This window comes from Tupaia chinensis, unplaced genomic scaffold (genome assembly GCF_000334495.1).
Source record: "Tupaia chinensis unplaced genomic scaffold, TupChi_1.0 Scaffold000674_2, whole genome shotgun sequence".
NCBI lineage: Eukaryota > Metazoa > Chordata > Mammalia > Scandentia > Tupaiidae > Tupaia > Tupaia belangeri.
The window spans coordinates 2,399,370-2,411,913 of NW_006160198.1; positions in this window are offsets into that span (position 1 = coordinate 2,399,370).

The following is a 12,544-nucleotide window of genomic DNA, read 5'->3' on the forward strand; positions in this document are numbered from 1 at the left end:
AGGTTTTTGCTATAGGGCGCGTGTGCTCGCCAGACAGACAGAGAGAGACAGAGAGACAGAAAGCGAGAAATCACCCCCCAGGGGGGATGGTCACGCCGCAATCCTTTCTCCTCCATTCTCCTCTTGGGATCTTGGGCACGCACGCACACGCGCCCGGCATGAGTTTTAAGCCACCGGGTCCGGGACGTGAACCACGGTCGACTATGTGGGAGTCCAGCAGACATAGCCATTACGCTAACTGCTGGTTCCCGTGTAGTAGTTCTTTAGCCAGTTTCCCCGTTAGACTCTATGACTTCCTTCCAATCTACTCTATACAGAGTCGTATGCTTAATCTCCATAAAGTACCACTTTGAACATACTATTTTTCTGGGGAAAAAAACATTATTTCGATAGATTAAGACAGTTTCTACTCAAGGAAGGTCAAGTTTCTCATTTGCATTTTATCTTTGAAGAACTACCATAGGCTGCCTTTAGCTATTTACTTGTCTCACACTATGAAGATAATACAAACTCATACAGTGCACGGTGGCTTTGACAATGGAGGTGACGGGTGAGAGGTAGAGAGAAGTACAGTTAAGGTGGGACTGAGACCTGAGACTCGGCTTGGTCATCCTCTGGCCTTCCATCCCTTAGAATCTTCTTTGCTCCCTCAGTCTTTGGGAAAGTGACTACAGAATGAAGGGGCTGGAGCTGACTTTAATGTTATCTTTTTAACATTTGTCACACAGTATCCTCTTTGACACTGCTTTGTGTTTTGTTTGTTTGCTTGTCTGATGACTTAGATCGCATACTTTCTAAATTTAATGAGTACCTACCAGTGCAATTTTCTGTGCCAAATTCTCTTTTGTATGCATGTGAAATTAAATGTATTTTGTTTGTAAATTTCATTAGCACATAAAAGTAGATCTTGCAGAATGGGCAGATAAAATAAAGAAAATTGAGAAAGTCAACCATTATCTTTATTATCTCAACATTTAAAATCTTGAACCCATGAGGGTTTAAGTTTAAAAAAGGTAAAGAATATTTTATTCTAAAGTCTTCTACTATATTTTTAATGTTAGATCACATACTACATTAATTGCATTATATATAATAACAAGTTGAAAGTTATCTCTGTGATCCCTTCAAAGGGATCAGTCTAAATTAAAAAATCAACTTTTGGTATTATAAAAACCAAAAGGAAAGAAAACTGGTAAGATAAACGTGCCATCTAATTTTGTAAGTGATTCCTTTTCCAGAAATAGTACTGCAAAACTCTGTAGTACCACCTTGTCCATAAATAGATATCTCCTCTCATCACAATATAGTCTGAGTGTCTGGGCTCAGTTTCAGATAATACTTACAATAGATAGTGAAAACAGTTTACTTTATTAAGGAAAAGAGTTTTATATATGGCATCATTTTCAAAGCACATAAATGGCTTATGTCTGCTAATAGTCTGCTTTTAAATTATATGCCACTTATATGACTGAGAGACTATAATTTGTAAGCCATATTCAGAAAATAAACTTCCCCAAACATCTGTCTATCCATGAAACTAAAAGCTCTAAAAACCACCATTGGCCCCCAACCTGAGATTTTGTTACAAATGACACAGGAATTTGGCACAGAAAAGAAGCAGGGGCAGGCTGCCTATTCCAGGCTGGCAGAGAAAATTCCTATGGCTTCCATTAAACAGAGGGTGTTTCCAAGTGCAACTGACCACAACCATGCTCTCTGCCACCTCAGAAAGAGTTCACAAGTCCAACTTGTTCTGCAGTTGAAGCACCCTGTCAGTTACAGAGGCTCCTTTCTTGAAGGTTGGAACATCAGTTAGGATGATTTAGGCTGCAAGGAACAGAAGAGCCAGTTAATAGGACTGAGACAAAATGGCATTAATCATTCACAGAGCAAACCATCTGGAAGCATGAACAGTTCCACAATGGAAGCAAGACTTCCACAATGTCATTGAGGACCCAGACTCTTTTGGTCATTCAGTTCTCCTTTACTCAGTTTGATTTTTTTTCCTCGGCCCTTTGCTCAAGTGGTTACAAAATGGCATCTTTGGGTCCACTGTAACATCTTCACAAAGTCACTCCAAAATGCAGAAGAAAGACATATTCTCTATGTAGCTATCTTGGTGAAGGACTCAGCAGCACCCAGTTGGCTACCCTCTAGGTCCTGTACGCACAGATTGGGGTACATGCTCAAGCCCTGCCAGTCACAGAGGAAAGCAATACTGGGCATGTGCTTATCTTTCATTCTTGCCTGACAAAGTCTGACAGCAAGATAGAAGTGGTAGGTACCAGCCAGTAGCACAATGGTAAAATGCAGCGTTCTATGAGGCAATCCCACGTGGGAAGGATTCCAGTAAGTCCGGAGACCTCTCTGAGTATGCCAGACACATGTTTGTCCATGATGCTGGCTGGCTGGGAGGTGGACAGCAGCATCAAGAGTCTGTGGGGGGTGTGCTATTGCTTTCTCCCTCTTTCTCATGAAAGATGTGAATGAATAAACTTAGCAAAGAAAGAGAGGAAGTAAAAAAGATGAGAGCTGGGCATTGAGCAGGAACAGCTGCAGGGTGTAATTTGGTAGGGAACAACAACGTCACTGATAGGAAGTCAACTACTTTGGAAACAAATATGGTGAATATGCTCCTTTGGTCTTAGGTGTAACATCAATTACCAGCATGCACTGCTATGTTTGTACACTTTGGCGATAATAAAAAGGGACATATCCACCTTCTAGGTGATGATAGACGGATAAATTCCCGGCATTTGCAAAGTGTTTTTCTAAGTAATGGTCAATGAAATTGGGAATTTTTTAATGATTGATTTTCCCCCCAGATAACAATTCTTCAGGACCTTATCTAGATACTTAAATCCTGACTCAATATCTTCCTATGTAAAAAAATGGGTATAAGATGAATAACATTGTCAAAAGCATTAGATATATGTATATTTTTAACAAATGGATTTTTCTGATAATTTTTCCTAAACTTGAATAGATAAGAGTTGATTATATCAATTACTGGATTTCTCCCAAAGGCAGAATTTACCCTAAGATTGCCATGGGAGGGCCTCAGTTGGTCCTAGAAGAAAGGGTCTGATCATTACAACACCATTTCACTGATTTTTTTTTTTTTTTGAAGAGAGATTTTTGCTATAGTGCATGTGTGCTTGCCAGAGAGACAGAGAAACAGAAAGTGAGAAATCACCCCCCAGGGGGGATGGCCACCTTGCAGTCCTTTCTCCTCCATTCTCCTCTCGGGATCTTGGACACACACACATACATGCCCATTGTAAGTTTGAAGCTGCTGGGTCCAGGATTCTAACTGCTATCTACTACGTGGGAGTCCAACGATGTTCCCATTACGCCATCTGTTGGTCCTGCCATTTCACTGAATTTTATCAATATTTTTTTGATAAATAAATATTTATTTATATTTATTTGATTTCCCAAAGCTGCAGTACTACTTATTAACATTGCAGTTGTTTTGCACAAAAAGTTAATCAACATTCTTTAGAGTAATGTACTAGTTTCCATAACCTACTTTAAGGATAAAAAAAAATGGACTCAAAAGAGAAAATAATTCATTTCCTATTTTAGGAATTTTGAAACAACAGTGAGTTATTTCATTTACTTGATAAATGGACCCGTACAAGTAAGTAGCCATTATAATATGTTACTCGATGCTCCCAAAAATCTTTCTCTCACCCCAACCTTACTCATTATCCCATCTCAAAAATACTGCTCTTTCTATACCACTGTTTAAAATGATCAGTGAAATCTTGTGCCTGGAAGTGGTAGAGAGAGAGGAACTAAGAGCCACAGAAAACCATGGTTAAATGCAACTCTGTTATCTGAGAAGATCGTTACTATCCCCTGTTTTTTATTACCACAAGCCCTTGAGTGAATGAGATCGAGTGTGAGGAGAGGAGAGTAAGCAGCACGGAAAGGTGGTGGGAGAGACGGACCTTGCTAAGAGGCCCAAGCCAGGAACGAGTACTGAAAGCAATGGCACTCCCTACCCCCCAGGAGCTAGTTAGAAATATAGAGACTTGGGATGGCATAATGGTTATGTCACTGGACTCCCCCATGGCTGATGGCAGTTCAAGTCCCAGACCCAGAGGTTTCAAACTCATGCTGGTGCATGTGTGTGCATGCCCAAAATCCCAAGAGGAGAATGGAGGAGAAGAGATTGTGGTGTGCTCCATCCTCCAGGAGGTGATTTCTCATTTTCCATCTGTGAGCGCATGTGCCGTATAGCAAAAAATCTCTCTAAAAAGAAAGAGAATAAAAGAAATATTGAAACTCTACCCTAGACCCACTGAGTGAGTATCTGCACCTTAACCAGCTACTGTGGAGATTTCTGCCCAGGTTAAAATCTGAGAAGCTCTGCTACAGGTCAGTAAGCAGTAGCTGTAAAGAATAAACTCTAGTGAGAATGCTAGTGTATGGACACCTGCTAGCTGGGAGTATTTGGAGCTGAAGGTGAGTAGAAGGTCAGGTGAATGGGAGAGGCACAGACAGCAAAGGCATAAATGTGGCAATCACAATAAATCACCATTTTGATTAGATACCAACAATGTTGCAGGCACTATGGCACTACTTTTTATATATTGTTTCTGATTTCCACAGTAACCCCGCATTACAGGTATCATAAGGAAATGAAAGCTCGAGGAGATTAGGCAATTTCCATGGGCTTATATAGCCAGCAAGTGATAAAATCTGAATTAATGATTGTGCTTTGGAATCAGAGAAAACCAAGCTTGAATCCTCTGTCTGGAGGTCAGCCGATTGTGCTTTGGAATCAGAGAAAACCAAGCTCAAATCCTCTGTCTGGAGGTCAGCCGATGGTGTAATGATTATGTTGCTGGACTCCCATGTAGTTGGCTGCAGCTTGCGCCCTGAACCTGGCGGCTTAAAACTCACTCCAGGCACATCACATGTGCATGTGTAGACTGTGGCTCATAAAGTGTATAATTTTATCAAGCATATTCCCTCTCTAAGCTTTAGTTTACTGCTCTGGAAAATGAGGATAAGAAGACCTTAATGTTCTAAGGTATTGTGAGGTTAAAATTATATACACATATATGGCTAAAGGTATTTGTGCATAATATAAAATATATACACATTAAATAGTAGTAGTAGTATATATTATTATTATCATTACCACTAAGAAAGTGTAAAAGAGTTATACTAAAAGCAGAGTACCTTCGTCATCATTTTGTCTATTTCAGCAAGTTTCCTTGAACAGTGCACAGTGAGAAATATAAAAATGCATATGATGTGATCATGGTCCTCTTTTGTATTCACTCCCATGACAGATTTTCATTTAAGAGAGTCTAGTCAACTAAATCATTCCTGAGACAAAAACGGATGTGCTGAGGTTGGACAGTGGTACAGTAATTTTTGCATGACTGTGAGGCTGACTCACATTTAAAGGTTCCAGGTTTGCATCTGGAGCCCTCCTTGAGTATGCCCATGATCTGGGGCTGACTGAGGCTGGCAGTGGATTGTGGGGACAAGCCCCTGTTGGGATACTGTCTCTCTTTCTCTATATCTCTCTTGATCATAGAAGAAATAAAGAAATCTTGGGACCAGCAGTTCGCATAATGGCTATGTCACTGAACTCCCATGTAGTCGACTGGGGTTCGAGTCCCAGACCTGGTGACTTAAACTCACGCCAGGTGCATGTACATGCGGGCCTAAGATTCCGAAAGGAGAATGGATAAGAAGGTATTGCAGCATGGCCATCGCCCCTGGGGGATGATTTCTCACTTTCTGTCTTTCTGTCTTTCTGGAGAGTGCACATGCCCAATAGGAAAAACCTCTAAAAACAAACAAACAAAAAAACTAAATAAATAAGTCTTAAAAAACTGTATGTGTGAACTCAAAAACCCAAATGCAATGCCCACTAATAACCCCTTGTGAGGCATTTGCAGCAATGCCATTAAGTGCCTTGCAAGAGGCATGTTCTGCCTATGTGGAATGTTAAGAGAATGGAGAGATGGAAGTGCCTGGCACCCTGGTGAACTCAGGGAAGACTTCATACAGCAGATGATCACTCATCCATGCCTTCAACATGCATTTATTTCTCATGCTTAAAGAATAGTTTTTAAAATTTTTAGGCAATAATATTTATTCAACAATGTAATGAATACATGTCAAAGATTGTATTTAATTCACTAGTTAGTGAAGAGACCACTCAGATATTAAGCCTGGTTCAAATGAGAATTTAAGAAATAAATGTTCATAGACAATTTAATAAAGGAAAATAAGGATAAGATTGCTGGGTTATATACAAAGTCAGATGGTATCCTACAGGTTAATAAATCACAATCTTGGGCCAGAAGGTGGCGTGGTGGTTAAGGTGCTGGTTCCCACATGGCTGACTGTTGATCCTGGACCTGGTGACTTGACAAACATGCCCAGGCACGTGTGCATGCATACCCCAAATCCCAAAAGAATAGAGAAGGGACTGCAGCATGCCTATCCCCTCTGGGAATTGATTTCTCACTTTTCCTCTCTGTCTCTCCCTGGAAGCACACATACCCAATGGTAAACATCTAAAATAAATAGATAAATAATAAATACATAAATAAACCAGAACCATTGGAATTATCCTTTTTTTGCTGGACAGTTATTATTTGCATCTTGACCACCACATTTCCATGCACGAATGGTTAAAGGGAGGATTTCTTGGCTTCTCAGCCTCACCATTTTCTGAAGAAAGAAAAGAGCGAGCTTTTATTTTTCCATATTTTTTGGACTTACCTTTAATAGTATTTTTTAAAGTCAAGTGGAATGTGAGTTTAGAGCAATTCAGAATTATCTGAAGTTGCATTCCTGAGAGTGGGGCATTATTTCTTAGGATGTTTGTATTATTCACTGAATTAAGGGAGTACTTAGGAAGCAAAAAGATGTGGCAGAAAGGAGGTTAGTATGGGGGTGATGAGAAGATCTGGGTCTGCTCCAGTGTCGTCACTCACTAAATGGCCAGGTGAGCTTCTGAACATCATTTCCCCTCTCTGACCTCAACATCTTTATCTAAAAATGGAGAGGTTGACTACATGGCTTCTGAAGGAGCAGATCTCAGACTTTAGCAGCATGAAAACCTGATGAAAAACAAATAAATGCAGGTTCCTAGAGCCCTAACCCAGAGATTCTGAATCAAATCCAAAATCCATACAAATGGGCCCCAGGATTCTCTTGTTCTTAGTATGTGTGGTGGCTTATTTTAGGTGTCAATTTGATTAGAGAACTGGCTAAGTATTATTTCAAAACATGTCTGTAGACGTGTTTCCACATTAGCCTGCAAGTCTGACTGGACAAAGGAGAGCAGATCTGCTCAGTGTGGGCAAGCACCTTCCAAACTGTTGGAGCCCCAGATAGAACAAAAACAGAGACAAGGCGAAGGTGTCTGGACTCCCTCCTGGAGCCGGGATAAACTCTCCTTCTCCTGCTCTTGAACTAAGAACTCCAGACTCTCTGGCTTTTGGACTCCAGGACTTATACCAACAGCCCCTTGCATTCTCAGGTCTTTGGATTTAGACTGAACCGTGCTACCAGCAGACCAGTGTCTCCAGCTTATAGATAGCTTGTCATAGGACTTCTCAACCTCCATAATTGCATCAGCCATTTGCCCTAATAGATCCCCTCTTTATCTTAATCATCTATCTGTCTATCACCTATCATCATCTATCTATTCACCCATCCACCCTACAGGCTCTCTCTCTGTAGAAAGCACTGACTCATACAGGTTGTTTTCATTTTAACAGTACCCAGGTGATGCCAATGCAGGTGAAGACCATACTGAGAGACTTTATTTGGAACTCTTGTCTAGCTTTAACTGTCCACCACTTGGCATGCTAAGTAGGGAACACAGAAGCCTGGGTTCTACAACCTGCTCATTCTCTTGTCACAAAGAGCTCAGAAGTAACCATGGAGATTCCATCTGTTACCTACTTCCTTTCAGAAGACTGAGGATTAATGAACTTGCACTAGTACAGCACTTGGTACTCCTGAAAATAATAAAGCTGATATTGCAGAGGACCTTACTGGAAGGTTTTCAGGTAGTATATTATTGTGGTCCAATTTATTCTTTTACTTACTCAAGACCTTTAAGTGATAAGTTGGCAGATACATTACAATGTATAATTTTACAATGTGCAGCTAATATTATGGAAGAAAATTTTAAAATCTAGTACAGCTAAACATTTGCAATTTTCTGAGAGCTAAAATCATAAACTATCTTGAGTGGATATGACCTTCATTTTTGGTTAAATGTTTAACTGAGTCTTTTAATAGAGTGAGTATGTCATTTCAGTGTACATTAACATGTAAATATCAGTATTAATCCAGATCAGCTTATATTTGTGTAGTACAGGTAAACAAGTTTACTCATGTCATTGTTTCCATAAGAAGCTAAGAATGACTTTCAGAGGACTTACATCAGTAGAAACAATATTTAAGTTACCCAAGAGATCAAGAAAACTCAGATTCTGTACTTTATACACACTAAGAACTTTCTAATGATCAAAGAAAAGGGGTAGGGATAGAAAATTAGTATCTTGTTAGCAGAATATAGGTGAACACACATACATACACACATTCTTCCAAATTGTACACATCCAAAACAATCAGAATTCTAATTAGGGTAAAAAAATTCAACTGATGCTTAAATGTTAGGAAAGCTTGTTATTTTTTCAAAGTGGAATTGGGACTTTCTTTTAGAGCCTGATTAGCAACTTTCTGTCAAGGCTAAAAAAAAATAAGAGTACTTAGAATGCCAAAACAACTGAATGAGTAAATTAGCTCTTCATCTCTTAGGGAAGACTCAATCTCCCTTGTGAGAATTAAATAGGGGACCAGCAGTTAGCGTAATGGCTATGTAGCTGAACTCCCATGTAGTTGACTGCAGTTTGAGTCTGGGACCCAGTGGCTTAAACTCACTCTGGGCACGTGTGCTTGCTTGCCCAAGATCCTGAGAGGACAATGGAGGAGAAGGGATTGTGGTGTGGTCATCCCCCCTGGGGAGGCGATTTCTTGCTTTCTGTCTCTCTGTCTCTCTCTGTCTTTCTGGCGAGTACACGTGCCCGATAGCAAAAATCTCTCCAAAAAGAATAAAAGAAGAAGATAAGAGATGAACAGATAATCAACGTTGAGATCTGAGTGAAGATTGTCTGCCCATCTCCCATCTACTGTATGGTGGATGATTTCAACCTCCTCCATGACAACTTTGAAAAAACATCCTCATCCTCCACACCTCCGGGGCATCTCTCCATCACACAGCTCCAACTAACAGTGAACAGGATCAACTCTTTATTACCTCCTGAAGTAAAAACCCTAACCTGAAGACCTCTGTCTCAAACCATTTCTTCCCAATAACACCAGTCTTCCGTTTATCTGGAATTCTTCTCACCTGTGTCACATTGCCCACGTTGTCTTATAGTTGTATATATACAAAATGTTTGGCCCATTTTCTATTGGGCTGCCTGCATTTTTAGTTAAAATTAACAACTCCTACCTTCATAGAGTAAACACTATTTGGTTCTAATGAACTATTTTGTATGTTACTGTACTTGATTTGCAGTTTTGCTTAGAATTTTTCTTCTAAATTCATTAAAGAGATTGGCTTGTAATTTTTTGCTCTTGTAAATTCTTCTAGTCTTTAGTGGCAGGTTTATGACCTAATGAAACAAGTTGAGAAGTGTTCCCTCCTTTTCTCTGCTCTGGAAGAGTTTAAGTAGGCTGATAATTGTTTCTTCCTTTAATACTTAGAATAATTCATCTGTGAAATGAGATGGGCCTAGGGTTTTCATTGTAGAAAATGTTTTTTTAATAGCAAAGTTGCTTTTATTGATCAAATAAAAGGTCTTTATTAACAAATTTCATTGTAAAGTTTTAAAAATATTTTTTGATTTCTTCCAAACTGTCAGATTCATTAATATAAAGTCATCTGTGATATTTTAGTATTATTTCTTAAATATATCAATGATCTCTAGTGATGCTCACTTTTTATTCCTGATATTGGTCATTTATATCTTCTCTTTTTCATGAACACTTTTGCTACAGAGCTATAAATTCTATTAGTCTTTTCAAAGAATCAGATTTTAGCTGTGTTGAAAATGTTTTTTTTATTAATTTTTAATACAGAGAACATGTTTGTGTATATGAAAGAGAGAGGGAGGGAGAGCATCCCCATCAGGGTCTTGTTACGCATTGCCACATTGCAACCCTCCTTCCTCAGCCCTCCACCCCTCAGGATTTTGCCACCCGCACATGCACCTAGAGGAATACATCTATTTTAAAGTATAAATTTCAGCATTTCAAGATCCTCCTATATTTCTTTTGTCTCCAGAGACTGTTTTTGGTTTTCGTTTTGAGTTTTCTAGAGGACACATATGCTCACTAGGAACAGAAAGAAAGAAGGAAAGTGAGAAAGCACCCTCCATGCGGGATGGTCAGACCACAATTCCTTCTCCATTACTCCTTTTGAGATTTTAGGCACATATACATACGTGCCTGGTGAGTTTTTCAAGCTTCAGGGTCCTGGTTTCATGGCACAGTTGGTCTTGTGGAATCCAGCGGTCTAAGCTGGTTTTCTACTAATGAACCACTTATTTTCTTTTTTTAGTTTCTTATTTCTATACTATTTGTGATTGCTATTCTTTTTTTTTTAATTTTTTTGAATGGAAAACTTAGAACACTCCTTTTCTCTTTTTTCTCTAAATGACTTTAAGTATTTCAGATATATCACACAAATTTCAATTAATTGTATTTTGTCATTCAGCACATAATTTTTTTAATTTCCATAAATGACTTAATTTAGAAATACAGTTGGCCCTGTAGATCCACAGATTTCATAGGTAACGCAACCATCCATAAATAAAAACTATTGCATCATTGCTAATTAATGTAATTAATTAATTAATCAATGTAATTAGACTACAGACTACTATTGTCCTGAATATGTACATACTGTTTCTTGTCATTATTTCTTAAACAATATAGTATAACAACTATTTACATAATATTTACATCATGTTAGATATTATAAGTAATCTAGAAAAGAGATAAAGAATGTGGGAGTATATGCATAGGTTCTATGCAAATATATGGCATATTTGTAAGAGTCTTGAGCATTCATGAATTTCAGCATCTGAGGGAGTGTTGGATACTAAGCGACAACTATACATTGTTTAATTTTCTTAAAGCTGGGGATTTTCAGGGCCAACAGATGGCATGGTGGTTAAGGGCGCTGAACTCCCACATGACTGACCGAGGTTTGAGTCCTGGACCGGGTGGCTTGCTTTCTCACTTTCTGTCTCTTTCTCTCTCTCCCTTTATGGCCCAAGTAAAATAAATAAATAAACAAATAAATAAATAAGTTAAATAAGAATTCTTAAAAAAAATGCTGGGGATTTTCTAGTTAATTGATTTCTAGCTTATTTCCACCATGGCCAGAGAACATATTCTGAGTAATTTAATCATTAAAATGTATTGATGCTTGGTTTATGACCCAGCATATGGACAATTTTAGCAAATGTTCCATAAGCACTTGAAAATATTAGTATCCTGACATTGCTAGGTGCATTTTCTATAAGTATAAATTAGTGGAAGTTGGTTAATTTTACTAATAAAATGTTCTATAACCTTATTGACTATTTTGCCTATCTTGTCTAACCTGTCATCTATTAAGAACAGTGAGTTAAACCCCTACTATGATTGTGGATTTATCTATGTTTACTTTAATTTCCATCAATTTTTATTTTATACATTTGGGAACTATGTTACTGGATGACTCCAAATATAGAAATGTGACATTTTTCTGGCACATTTACTTGTTAACCATGAAGTACCTCTCTCAATCTGTTTACCTTGAAGTCCAATTCGTATGAAAGTTGTAACTGTCTTTTTGGTTAATGTTTACATCATTTTCTATCCTCTTAATTTTACCTGTGTCTTTACATTTAAGGTATACGTCTTTAAACTAGAATATTGCTAAGTTTTGCTTTTTCAGTCAGGTCTGAAATTCTTAAATTTTAATGGCAATATTTAATACATTTGTATTTAACATCATTATCATAAATTGTTATTTATAGCTACCATATTTCTGTTTCTTTTTCTATTTGACACACCTTTATCCTTCTTCCTCTTCATTCTTATCTTCTTTTTAAATAATCAAATCTGTGTTCTAATTTCATTGTTCCTATATAGCCTATGTACTATTTTCTAATATGCTTTCAGTTATTATCCTAGAGATTATAAAGATTATTGCATGCATTCTTTTCTTTTTTTGATAAGAGATTTTTGCTATAGAGTGCATGCGCTCAATAAAGAGATAGAGACAAAGAGACAAAAAGAGAAAAACCACCCCCCCCAAGGGGGGCCATGCCACAATCCTGTCTTCTCTCAGGATTTTGGACACACACACACACACACACACACATGCACCCAGCATGAGTTTCAAGCCTCTAGGTCCAGGACTTAAACTGTGGTCGACCATGTGGGAATTCAGTGCCTTAACCAGTACTCCACCTGCTGGCCTCCAGCATGC